The 13,510-nt window shown below is 38.6% G+C and overlaps 1 protein-coding gene across 3 annotated transcripts in view; it reads left to right on the top strand.

Annotated features, from left to right (window-relative positions):
• The first annotated feature begins 7,042 nt into the window (after window positions 1–7,042).
• ankrd50l (ankyrin repeat domain 50-like) overlaps window positions 7,043–13,510 on the top strand; it is a 144,627-nt gene continuing 138,159 nt past the window's right edge. Inside the window, exons 1-2 of one of the 3 annotated variants that reach the window (XM_034693387.1) lie at window positions 7,043–7,267; window positions 7,922–8,057. The gene's annotated coding sequence lies outside the window, so the exon portion shown is untranslated. The remainder of the gene's footprint in view (window positions 7,268–7,921; window positions 8,058–13,510) is intronic. The other 2 variants (XM_034693386.1, XM_034693388.1) reach the window with 2 other exon arrangements.

The following is a 13,510-nucleotide window of genomic DNA, read 5'->3' as shown; positions in this document are numbered from 1 at the left end:
GACACTGGTTGGTTTCCTTAATAAAAAGCATTATACCTGTTTACATTACATGTCATGCCACTTTTTGTTCTAATTTTGATATTATATGTAAAAGATATCAAGTAGCAATACCACAATGACAAATTCTCTTTTCAAGGTAATGCTCAAAATCTTTCATGTGTAAAAATGCCAAATCATGAAGTATCACAAATTTAATAGTATGTAGAGAATAAAATTAAGTGTTGCTCTTGAAGTATCAAATATTTTTCTGTCTCTATCTCAGTATCTTGGCCCATCGAGTCGCGGCAGATTCACCATGAGTCTAGTTCTTCTTAAGGTTTCTGCCTGTTCAAAGATAGTTTTTCCTTGCCACTGTTCCCAAATGTTGCCAAAGGCTTTACTCATTGTGGACCTGTGTTAGGTCTTTGTAAATTACATAACAAAGAGTAGTGACTTGACCTGTTCTTTTGATAGTGTCTTTAGATGTCTTTGGTTATGAATTGGTGAATTGGTCAGTAAATATTGATTGGGGTGCCAGTTTGACCGAGTGGTGAGAGCGCGTGCTCCACAGACTTCCCACATTTCCTCTCTGTCCTATCAATAAAGGCTTAAAAATGCCCCAAAACAACCTTAAAATATTAACTGAAGTATAAAGGCTAAAAAGTCTTGATTCAAATACTACTGGTTACATCATTATTTTTAAATTTCTGTAACAAAAGGACAATTCGTCAAAGGTTTATGGTCAGAGCAGTGACTTGATTGTGGGTCTAAATGCAGCACAAGTATAATTCCTAGCTCACTTACACCTGAAGACCAACATAAATCTTATCTTTTTATCCTTACACAGTTGTCTAACAGTGAAACTATAAAGACACATTGATGAGATACATGGGGTTGTACATTCAGCTAATTTGATTTAAAAGTTAGTCATGACTAAGTAACATATGCAACAAAACAGATGTTTAATCTCCATTTTAGGTGTCTAAAATTTGCTTTCCTAACACTAGAACCAAACCCCACTCCTCTGTTTTAGGATAATTTTTTTGTGCTGACCCAAAATGAAGAAATAAGAACAAATACCTTATTTTCTGAAAGTTTTTGGAAATTCAGTGTGCCTGATAAGCTTTTAGAAAGATCTAAAGAGGACAAATGTGGATGGAGTAAATTTGAAACATCATTTTCATGTTTGTATCACTTAAATTAGATTTTTAGCACAGTATATGTGTGTGTGTTGGCAGATCCCTGGGTGTGTGCTCCTGCTTTGGGAGTCGCAGGTTGGGCACGGACGCCACAATATGGGCTCTAATTCAGACCAACAGCCTCTCTGTCAAAAAGGAGGGGACGGAGCAATTAGCCCCGTGGAGGAGAGAGAAAGAAAGAGGGAAGAAGGAAGGGAATTGTGAATTTGACACATTAAATGGTTGCTGTGATTAGCATGTGGCTGGGTAGAGTTGGGCTGTATTCATTGGATCCTTGAATGCATATTGCTTCACTAAAACGGCCGTACCCCCACCTCTCTTCTTCTCAGTCTGTCCATCATCCGCTCGGCCACCTTTCACTTGTAATCACCCTCTTTGGACTCTTTTTTCATTCAGTTTCTTCGGCTTTTCTGTCGCCTTCATCTTTTTATGCCGTCGTGCTGGCTGGAATGGAGTCCCTGGAAACCCTAAAATCAAAACAAATTAAGCCGGTAATTAGATGTAGGAACAAATGAAATGTCAGATGCTGGCTGGTAGGCTCAACACCAAAAACAGCATGAGCTTATCTCTGCGTATTCCAAACAAATATATCTTGAATGACTGACCAAAAACTGTGGATGTTTCTCTGCAGCTGCCGCAGGGTGTCTGAGGACACAATAAAAACGTATTTCTGCTTTAATTTATCGTTCACTTTCAGCTTCTGTTGGTTTTGACTTTCACTCAGCTTGTTGTCTCTGCTATATGAGCCTGGAAAAGAGCAAAGTAACAGGCCCAGTGTGGTGCCTTTTCCTCCATTGTGCTGAGATCACCTCATGCCAGCTTTCCCCTGTCACATTAGCGCACATCAAGACACTGAGCAACACACGACCCACACAGAGAGGGAGTTTGTCCTTCTCGTTTCACTCCTACTACTCAGCTAGGACAGAATGATAATTTAGGAGATTATCCTCAATTTAGAATTTGTCTCTAATGAATGTAAGACTTGATTTGGTGTACTGAAATGCCAACTTTGGGATTTGCATCAGAGTATTTATTAATCTATAAAGTTTTGGTGACTCAGATATTTGGTAAACAGTTGAGTGCATGTGTGGAGTCCCAGAATTTGTAAATCAATAATAACTGAACTGCCCATTAAATGAAAAGTCATTGAATATTTCCAAAAGTTTAAAGGTAGCCTGTTTTAGTCACCCTATAGTCTGTGTTAAACTTTCTCTTAAAGCCTAACTGGAGCATCATCTTTTGCGTTTGGTTGGTGTTCATGTAAAGCAGCTACAGTGAAAAGGACAGCTGTAAATAGATCCTTAAACTATATAATTTGATACAGGAATCAAAACTTATTATCAGTTTTGAAATCAAGAATTTATACTTTATAGAGTCTGTAAGTTGTTAGATACAGATAAAGACAGACACTGTAGTGCAGTATTAATATGTTAATGGTGAAGATATTACAGTAATAAAAACCTGTTTTATGTTAAAAATCTCCCTTTCCTATTCTTTGGCACTCAACCTTAAGTAAAAATAATTAACCAGCTTTCTTAATCGTCACCTGGCTGTGTTGAATGCTTCCTCCTGATTGGTCAAAACCTCATAATGATGAGTACTAACTTTGAATAGCAAGCGTAATGTGAGGGACAACAGATCACACACATCATATTAAATCAATCCGCTGTGAGGAGTCCAAGTCTATGAACTCACCTCTTCCTGTTGACTATGTGGCAAAAACATTAGTTACTTGTAGATTCAGTAAACAGCACAGAGAGCATGTTTTTTATGATACTCTCAATTTATTTGGAGAGCGGTAAAGTGAGGGTTCTTAGTTAATGGCTGACCAGAGAAAAGAAGAAGAGAGGAGGAAACAAGAGAGGGATATTAAAAAACACAAGGAGCTGAGTGAATCTACAAAGAACACGGTATGAGCTTTGGCAGTATTACAGGAGTGGTTGAATGAGAATAAAAAGCCAATAGAAAAGTTACAGTGAAGAGGAGCTCATACAAGTATTGGTGTTATTTTCTGCATTTGCCATCTGCTGACAGAAAAATGCAATTGTTTTTACTTTACTGTGAATGAGAATGTTACATTGAATGTGATTTAAAACAGTAAAGCTAGCTAATGTTATAACTATCTTAGAAAATGTTAAGTTTAATGTTGATTCGACCTTCAAGTCGGCTTATACAAACACCTCTGCCATGGAAAGGCTACCAGCTGTCGATTCTGAGGGACAATTTTTTAAGCTGCATTAATAAATCATTTTTAAATCAGTAAAGTCATCTTTAAATCAGAGTTAACTTGTCTGCATCTTTGGTTGGTAGCCGGATGATGAGCCTACTTGTTTATGTTGAAGGCAGAGCTTTAAAAAAGTTTGGTAAATTACTCAAACAGCAAGAAAGGTGCAAGTGATGGGTCTATCATCTGTGATAAATCGCACATGTCTGCATGACATTGATGTGGTATTGATAATCTATGGGCACAGTGCGCGCTGGTGTGAGTGCTGATGAGTTTCTAAGAGATTGATAAATATGAGGCTTTGAATGTTCGACTACCAATTTTCACTTGAATACATTTTTTGAACAGTTTGTTTTTTTCTGTGGTAATTATATCAAATTTAAAACATACAATAAACCTTTAAAGAAGTGAAATCCAGAATCAATTTTTTTATTTATGCTTTTTACTTACTCCTCTCCTGCTCCCTGGTAATCCCTCTCTTCCAATGTGTTCAGTCCCTCTTTTAATACTTGGCGCCTCTCTCTCTCTCTCTCTCTCTCTCTCTCTCTCTCTCTCTCTCTCTCTCTCTCTCTCTCTCTCTCTCTCTCTCTCACTGCCTGTTAGTGCTGTGTAGCCTGAGCTGTCAGAGCAGCAACAATCCCAGTCCATTAGTATGGTAATGAGGCTGTGGGCCGACAGGTGGCCTTCTAGACAGCTCAATTAAACTGCTCATTAAAGAGAAAAGTTAACGAAGCTGCAGCCCGGTGCCAGTACGGCTTTAACACACAATGTGATGTCACAGGCAACAAATTGCTGGTGAGTAGGGGAGTGTGTCACCCTGCGTGCGTACAAGTGTGTGTTTCCTTTCTGTGTCCATGTGCACACAAGTATGAATGTGTGAGTTTAAATAAGCAGTGAGCGTGTCTGTGTGTGGCCAGAGATTGAAATAACAGGTCAGAGAAAGTTAGATGGACGTTACTAATAAGGGAGAGAAGCAGCTCAGTGATCAGATAACATGAGAGACGGGGAGGAGACATGGGACGGAGGAAAATAAGTCACTCAAACTTGGCCTTTTACTGTCCCATCAGGCTGCCAGCGGCCTTCCATCATTAACTGGAAAAGCACATAATAGTGCTCTAATTTGTTTTAGAAATACAGAACAGGCACAAGTTGCTGAATCTTACATCCTCAGCTTCTTGGCAAGGTGTGTTGAATGAAAACTGTATTTCTACTTTAAACTAAAGCAGCTTTTTGAGAAATATTAATTTGATGATCCATTGTTCTATAAGTTTTTATGGATTTTAAAATGTTTTTATTGTTTGTTTTGGTAATTTTAGTCTTTAAATTTTGTTTGCTAATGTCTCTTTAAATAATTAATGTTAAGTGCTTTGAACTGGATTCGCTGCCGGTTGACCTTAGTGACAATAATCTTGGTTGTATGTACAGAAATCATCATGATTCAGATTAGATAATTATTAAATTAAATTAAATTATAAAATTACAGTTAATAAAAAAACCTGAAACACTTTTTGGGTTTACTGAGTTGTTAGTCAAGATATTTCATCTCATTGATTTAAAATAGATACAACTATTTCCTTACATATTTAGAATATGGTTGAAAAGGAAAAATCCAGTAAATAAGCAAACTTCTGTTAAGTTCTTGTGATCATGACTTAACATCAGATAATCAAAAAGAATATCACCACGGTTGCAAAAGCACAAAACAAACAGCAATAGGCTCGACTAACCTTATTAGTGGGGGCAATGGCAGCATGGCATGTTCTTGTTATGCAGGGAAAACAGCTTGTTTTGTTATCTTGGTGGTTATCACAGGAAAACAGCCTTTGTTACCTCAAGGTGATGAGTTAATATGTTATAATTGGAAAATCAGTTTTTTAATCCCAAAATAATGAAAAAATACGAAATTGAGATCTCAAGAATAACACTTAACACTGCTGTTAGTCACATAGTAAACATCTGTTCAGATGTTCAGAACACTATCCCTCCCAACCAGATTTCCTCTCAGTCCCCCAACACAGATCGGCATGTAGAGTCGTGATAGTGCTGGACTCGCAATAAATCGGAGGACGTAGTAGGGGCCGCCCCTTAACCAATCAGGATGGAGGATTGGAGATTAGCTATAATTGGTCCATCATAACGGGAACAAGGGGAATAATAATAACAATGCTTGATACAAAGGCATTGGAAAATGCAGAGATTTCGCCATAGTCTCAAATTACTTCACTTACCGATGAGTACCGATGGGTATTATGACCTTTTCTCCAAACCCAGCAGAAAGAAAGTAACATTTTTTACACCATTCCTACCAACAGCAGCTTTAAACAAACTTATTATAATGGGAAAACCAACTAGCATCACATCAGATTTAGCCTGGTAGCCTATATGCATCTCACTTACCAAGCTAACAATAGCACTAGCTGCTCTTTTTTTTTTAACCGCACCATATTTTTTAAAATATATTCACCTGGCATCATGGAGATGGAGTTTGGAGATTTGCAGGTTGGACCCATGGGTACTCTTTGGAGGCGTCCACAAACAAACAAATAAATAAAAAAACCCAACTTGAGACTTTGTAAAGGTAATCCACAGATGTGTGGTGTCACGTGACTACGTCATCTGTACCGTCTGTAGCCTCACCTGAAGTAACTGGAAAAAGTAATGAAACAGTGGAAAGGTTTCTTGTATAAGGGCCAATATATATATATATATATATATATATATATATATATATATATATATATATATATACATATATATAAAGTAAATTTTCGAGAAAAAAACTTAGAAAATTTGAATTTATAAAGTCGCAAATCTATGAGAAATCAAACTCGAAATTTTCGAGAAAAAACTCAAAATTTCTGAGATTATAAAGTCGTAGATTTTCGAGAAAATACTTAAAAAATTCGAGTTTTTAAAGACATAAATCTGTGAGAAATCAAACTCAAACAGCCCTTTGCCCATTTCACTGCATCATGGACCTACTTGACAGCCTCATCAAATTGTACTTCCTACTTGGACTCAGCAATAAGAAGATACTTCTGAGTCTAGCCCAGAATCGTCACATTATTATAAGCATCAGGACTTCGAAAAGACATTGCAGGTGTTGTGCCGAGAAACGCCTGCACGCCGAGAATTGCATGCACCTCGCAGGAACGCGCACCGCTCATAGTAGAGCTGTCCACGGCATTGTACAGTTTAAGACTCTGTCTCTGTAGCTGAATAACAGGTGGATGCATATTTCGGCAGACAAATCAGTTTTGCCGATTTTTGCATCCACCCATAAAGTTAGTGTATGATGTTTTGTAGAGTCACAACCTGCTGCCAGCTCATATTTAGGACTTCTTGGATTCATTATTTACAAAAATATGACTTGTTATTGTCTCTGCAGGCGTTTCTTTAAAAACTCGATTTTTTAAAGTATTTTCTCGAAAATCTACGACTTTATAATCTCAGAAATTTTGATTTTTTTCTCGAAAATTTACTTTTTTTTTTTTTTTCATAATGGCCCTAATTATTGTATATGTAATTATTTGAGCACACGTCTGTAATGTTTGTAAGTGTATCATAATAAAATGTTAAATTAATAAAAAAAAAAAAAAAAAAAAAAATTAAAGTCACCTGAAGTAACCGGAAGTGGGCGAGCATATCCAAAAGTCCGCGGTACGGAGCGCTCTGCGTTGTTGTGGTCAGCTAGCTGTGATCTGCTTCATGTTAAAAAACATATGCTACTCAAAAACTCAGAAACAGTTGACACGAAGCCAAAACGGTTTTCAAAGTCAGGCTGTTATCAATGATTATTTTGCTGTTCTCAAGAGACCATGGACGGAGACGGTTCATCACAGTTAGCCGCACTGTACCTGCGCAGGTAAGCTAGCTGTCGGATTGATTTGGCTAGTTTTGTTCAGTGTTAGCAATGAAGTTATGTCATTATAACGCTACTCTAGCATTGTTTAGCGGTTTAGCTGTAAAGAGTCTACATGTAAACAGGTTTAATGCTAAAAATGTAAGTTCTTTGCTCTAAATGGTCATTTTAAACAGTTATATTGATGAGAAAAGTGAACTGAAACTTCTATTTAATGATGTTTGCCCAACTAATAAAACAATGGTTGAGTTAATACTATAGACTGTAAATAAAATACATGTTAATACAGATTAATGCTAGTTTCCCTTCAGTGAGAGAGGAAGTTGTGTGTCTTCAGACCAATGATTGATGTGTAAGATGTGTTTTTTGCTGAATTAAACAAATTAATTCAACATTGATATTCAATACATGTAGGCTATTTTGTAAATATATAGTATATATGCTGAGGTTATTACAAAGATAGTTATAATGTCATCTGAGAACTTTGAGGTCATACAAAACTGCGACAAACAATTTCCTAACATGATTGGTAGTAACATTCAGTCACTGCTTACTCAGCTGTTGTAATAATATTGTATGTCACACAGCTGAAAACATGGTATTAATATGAAGGACAGTTGAACAAACTCTATGCACATGTTTTTAAATGTCTGTCAGGTCTCTGATGGAGTCAGCAGATCCAGTGAAGGAGATCCAGTGTTTCCATTTGATGGTGAGCCACGAACTGGGACCCAGTTTGGTCTCCAAAGGCAAGGATCTTCATCGCTGCTGAAACAATCAGATCATCTTCATGGTAGGATCATTTATATAATCTGGATTGGTATCAGCTTGAACACAGAATGTCATTGAAAAATACACTCTGACACCTCAGACTTTGTCATATCAGACCTCCGTACACATCTTAAGCACATTTTTCCTGAGTTTGTTAGGATCTGTTTTTATTTTCTTGGTGTTTAAATGTAGTACCAATACAGCTGAAAACACAGAGGAATAGGTGAAGCATGTTTTGCTGCACACTGCAAGCTGTTGCATGCAGCCACTACTAATCAAGTGTTTGGGTATATAGCATACATTTCTCCTGGCTGGAGACACATTCAAAGGTGATGCATTACTGAAAGAGTTTTAGAAAACATCAAGTTGAGACAACAGCGGCTAACACAACATTTGTTGTGCTGCAGGTGTAGACAGTAGAAGTAAACAATCCTCGACACACCTGTCCAGTTAACGGTCCGTTTGTGTTGTAGTCGCATTAACCAGCAGCAGGAGGAGGTGCTGCTAGTAGTGGGCACTGGCAGCGTCTTTCTGGACCTTAATGTCGGTGTATCCATATGTTTACATTTCACGACCACACTCAGTCTCAGCAATTTCATCTGTTTCTGAATCTCACACCACCTCACACGGATTTCTAGCGACTAATGTTTTCTTCTTCTTTGGCTATTTGATGCAGTTAGCATTCTTCTTCTCCTGTTAGCTACTTAATGCAGTTAGCAATCAGCTTTAAGATGCTCTTCAGCCACCATCTGGCGGGAATACCATATTACAACCAGGCACCAGTGAAAACAATGAAAAATTGTACTTTTAAAATGAGATAACATTCGCATTAAGTCTTTATAAGTGCATGAATATACGAGAATTCGAAAATCATGTCCCATACCTAGTTGCTTTGTTCATTTGGTAAACTGTGGAAGAAACAATTTAAGATGACATGAGAGAATAGATTTTATTACATGAATGGAAGTTTTGTCACCTCTCCAGAAAAACCTTTTAAAAAAAATCTAATGCAATAGCTATTACCTTTTAATTGTTTATGAATATTCATACCTTTTATAGAACAACTACGAATACACATTTTGTAGATTATTGAAATGATGAAGAAAGTTACAGAAAGATGAGATAAAAACTTGATCAGGGATTTTTCACCCCAGATTTTTTAAACAAAATGAAGATAAGTGAATTTGAAGACTCATAAATTAAATATTCTTGGAGTAAATGCAAACACTTCACTGGTTGCTGCACTTAAAGTTTAAAAATAAATGTATGCCCTCATAGGACTAACAGTAATGCGGTTTATATTTTGTTCTCATCGGAATTAGATCAGTCTGGTTTGAATGGGGGTAGGGGGCATTGAGTGCAACATGTATTAATAGTCGCTCATTGTTTATGAAGTATGAGAATAAAGATGTAACAAGACATGGTAATCAGTTTGTAACCCTGACCAATTTAGTTTGTAATCCGAGGGGCGTGCTCTCTCAAGTGTGAAAATGGGGCCATATGTGTCGTGCTCCTCTCTCTCTCTCTTTCCCTCTCTTTCCCTCTCTCGTGTGGATCTCTGCGTCTGTGACACGGAGGATCATGGGAGTTAATGGGGTAGGACTCCGGTCAACAAACGGGGTTATGTATGGGCACAAACAACAACAACACAGTGAGAAAACAGACCCGCCAGATTCGCTTAAAGCTGTCTGAAAGATGTCTGCCCTTATGAATATGCTAATCCCAGTTTACCATGAACAAAAAAATGCTCATTAATTAATCAGAAACAATGGCCTCCTTTAATGACACAATAGCTGCCGTTGGAGACAGAGACTAATGCTTGTGTGTGTGAAAGTGTGATTTTGAACAATGTTTATGCACAGTTACTCTCAGTTCATTTTAAATTCTATGATTTTCACTTCAAAAATGCCTGAAACTGTGTATTTAGATTCATAATACAGTAAAGGAAAAAATAACTTTTTACAAAACTTATTAAACAGATTAGAAATGTCACTGTCGGACACATTTAATGACAGTTGTCATAGTGGCAGACAGTGATTGATAGGCAGACAGAGACAGGCTTGCAGACAGTCACACAGACCGAGGTGTGGTTTGTCTGTAAAAGCTGTTTCACTGCATTGGGTATTAACCTTAATAACACAGATCTCCTCAGCTCAGATATGATGTGAACCAAACTGGACTTATTCAGGCCTTTCACACTACAAACACAGAATCAGACAAAACCCACAAACAGTTCAGATTAAAACTCAGCAGGCCCGACTTTTTACAAGTCATGCTGCAGGAAAAAAAAGTGAGCAAAGTAGGCTGACTCCAAGGCAGAGTTCTTGTATATTTCCTGCTTACAGCATGTGATTCACCTGGAGAGAAGAAATAGAGCCTCATTTTGATAACAGACTTGCAATAATCCTAGAAGGAAGGCCCATCAGCAAACCAGATTTGCCTTTTTTTAACACTGCTACCCTTGTGATTGAATTTCAGATAGCATGTTTGCTCTTCAGAAAAAGAGGTCACCAGCAATATAACACTTGCACAAAACTTCTATCCATCCATCCATTTTCTTCCACTTATCCAGGGTCAGGTCGCGGAGGTAGCAGTCCAAGCTTGGACTTTGCTTGCTGGCACAAAACTTGCTTTCCAAATTCATAAGGATCATTAACCTCATTGCTGTTCACTAATTGTTATTCGTCTTTAAGTTATGTGCTAAAACCATAGACTGTATAAATAATGGACTTAGTATCCGTGACGTCACCCATGCTGTTTCTGAAGCGCTGTTTTGAAGCCAATCGGCGGCGGGAGCCATATTGTGAATGCTGAACTCAACCTAACTTCTGTTGAGCGAGTGTGACGTGAAGAGGCGGGCTTTGAGCCTCCTCGCCAACAGCTACAGTGTTCCCGCCTGTCAATCAAGTCAGCTGTGCCTCTCATAATGGAAAACTGGTAATTTTAGTATCTTCAAAATTGCCGTGTTATGAAAAAATTAACTAGAACAGAGAAATGAACTATCCAGACTACACTCATATTTTGTACCAGGCTGTAAACATGTTTATTATAGCTGCAAAGAACGTCTTCTTTGAATTGGTGTGTATGTGGTTTCCGGTGTTTCTGCAGCCAGCCTCAAGAGGACACTCGATGGCTAAAACATCACAACCTGTCCTGCCTTTTCTGCCCCATCCTTTACACAGACATCAGCTTGGTCTTGATAATATACCTCCTCCACCAGCCGGAAGGGAAAACTCCATGATGTACTAAAGTTGTACGTTCACAGCATGAAACCTGCAGAGAGTCACTGTAGACAACTAACTTGTTAATACAACAGAGCATGCTGCTGGTAAACATTTATCTCTGGCGCTGAAAGAGATCGAACTAGAGTACATATAAGTAAATATTGGACTAGTATTCCCCAGCATAGTTCATCCCCAAATGAAGTGTGTCGCTCTGTATCTGTGGTGGTGGTGACACATGGACTAACAAGGAAAGGAAGGATGAGTTGAGATAACTTTTATCTTCAGGTGTTCAAGGTTTGGTTCTTTAATAGCTTCTGTTTGTGCCTTGTGATTACTGAGTTTTTACTTTGTTTTAATTAAACTACTGTGGCTTGTAGATAAAATTGTCTTTGTGGCTTAATTATGAAGTCTTTAAAGGCTTCATGATGTTTTCCACTGAGGTTATGCGAATTTTGTCAAGAACTGGGAAATCTTGGGGGTCTATTTAACCGCACAGTTTCTCTTCACCTTCCTGACTGACCCACCACTCGGTCTTAACATCTGTCCTGAGTCCCTTCAGCAGCAATCCCAAGCAGTCTTCAGGCAGCAGCCCGCTGCTTCTATTATGTCACTAATTGGTGGCAGGAGTTAGATGGCTGCAATATCAAAAGGCAGGAAGCAAAGTTTGGAGGGACGAGAGAGGGGGGTGTGGAGATGGAGAGAATGAAGGGAGGAGAGAAAAGTGGAAGTCAGTGGGAGAAAAGGAGAGATTTGTACTCATTAGAGGAGGGCGTGTCAATTTTCCACGTTAGGAGCAAATTAGTTTGACAGGGGAGTGACAAGTTTTGTGGCTGTGTATGTTTAAGTGTGAGTGGGTGTGTGTGTGTGGGTGTGTGTGGGCATGTCAGTCCAAGGGGGGTCCAGTAATAAGTGTTACATACAGAATGAACAATGGAATTACCAGGTGTGGGTATGACACTTCCTGATAAGCTGCTCTTATAGTGCTCACTCCTTCGGTGGGAAACTGGAAATGTAAATGTGGGAAAGGCAGGTATCAGCAGAGAGAGGTTCAAACGGAGAGGCCAACAAGAGTCCGGGGAAACTTTGACAAGTGCTGGTAAAACTAACAACAACTTAGAAACAGTAGGTCTACATTTTTGATGCATCAGGTTGAGTTATATATGTCCCAAACTGGAACAGAAGACCTTCAATCTGAATCAGGGTTGATTCAAATACACTATCTGAAATACTGAGACATTAACCTTGGTGGTCAAAACAGTGCAGATAAGCCCCGCCCACATGGTAGGGATTAACTGGCTCTCCATCTATGCTATATTTCCTGAATGTGTCCCCTTGTTGCTTTTCTCTGCTAGCAAAGAAAAGAAAAATGGACCACCAGGACAAAATGAAGAGGGTGAAACTAGTTGATTCAGTCAAGTAGTTAAAGGTGACATCATGCAAAATCGACTTTTTAATGGTTCTCTACCTGAAATATGCGTCCCTGGCATGTCTACAAACCCCCCGAAAATGAAAAGAATCTATTCTGCCCCTGTTTTGATTTCTCCACCTTTCTGTAAATGTGTGTTGAAACGAGCCGTTTCAGACTTCCGTGTTTTTGTTACGTAACAACAATATCCGGTCTGTCATGGAGTCAGAGCTCGGAGCTTGTTCAGCCCATAGACTGTATAAAATACAACTCAACTCCTCCTCCATTTTTCATTACCTGCACACACGTGTGCTAACAAAGAGCTTAGGAGGGAGGCATGCTAGTTGTAGGCTGTCTTAATAAAAACAGAGGTCGGTTTTACTCCCCACGTCTGCAGATTTGAAGATCTAGTGGATGATTTTTATTTATCATGGATAAGTGCTAGCGCTAGTTAGCATAGCCACATAGCTACATGTTCGTAGCTGTGTACCAAGACACACGTCGACATACTGATAAATAAAACAACAAGAAACACTAAATCTGTGACCAATCGTTCAGAATGGTCGTGCTGGAGAGCCGAGGGGATAGCCACTTCCGGAGGGGGCGTGGTCAGAGAGAAAACCGACCGTTCTGAGCAGGGCTGAAGAAGAGGGTTTTTCAGGCATTCCAAAATCTGATTTCAAAGTGTTTTTTTGAGCAATAAACTTTAAAGACATGTTTTGGGGACCTCTTGGACCAATATATTTTGATGAAAAAAGCGTGATATGTCACCTTTTTAAAATAAAAAGCATTTCACTTCTGGTCACTCAGTGGAAGAATTTCTTCAATCCATCCATCCGTCAATCA

The sequence above is a fragment of the Notolabrus celidotus genome, chromosome 10 (assembly GCF_009762535.1).
Source record: "Notolabrus celidotus isolate fNotCel1 chromosome 10, fNotCel1.pri, whole genome shotgun sequence".
NCBI lineage: Eukaryota > Metazoa > Chordata > Actinopteri > Labriformes > Labridae > Notolabrus > Notolabrus celidotus.
Note: the sequence above shows the minus strand (reverse complement) of the source record. Positions and strands in the feature narration are given on the sequence as shown.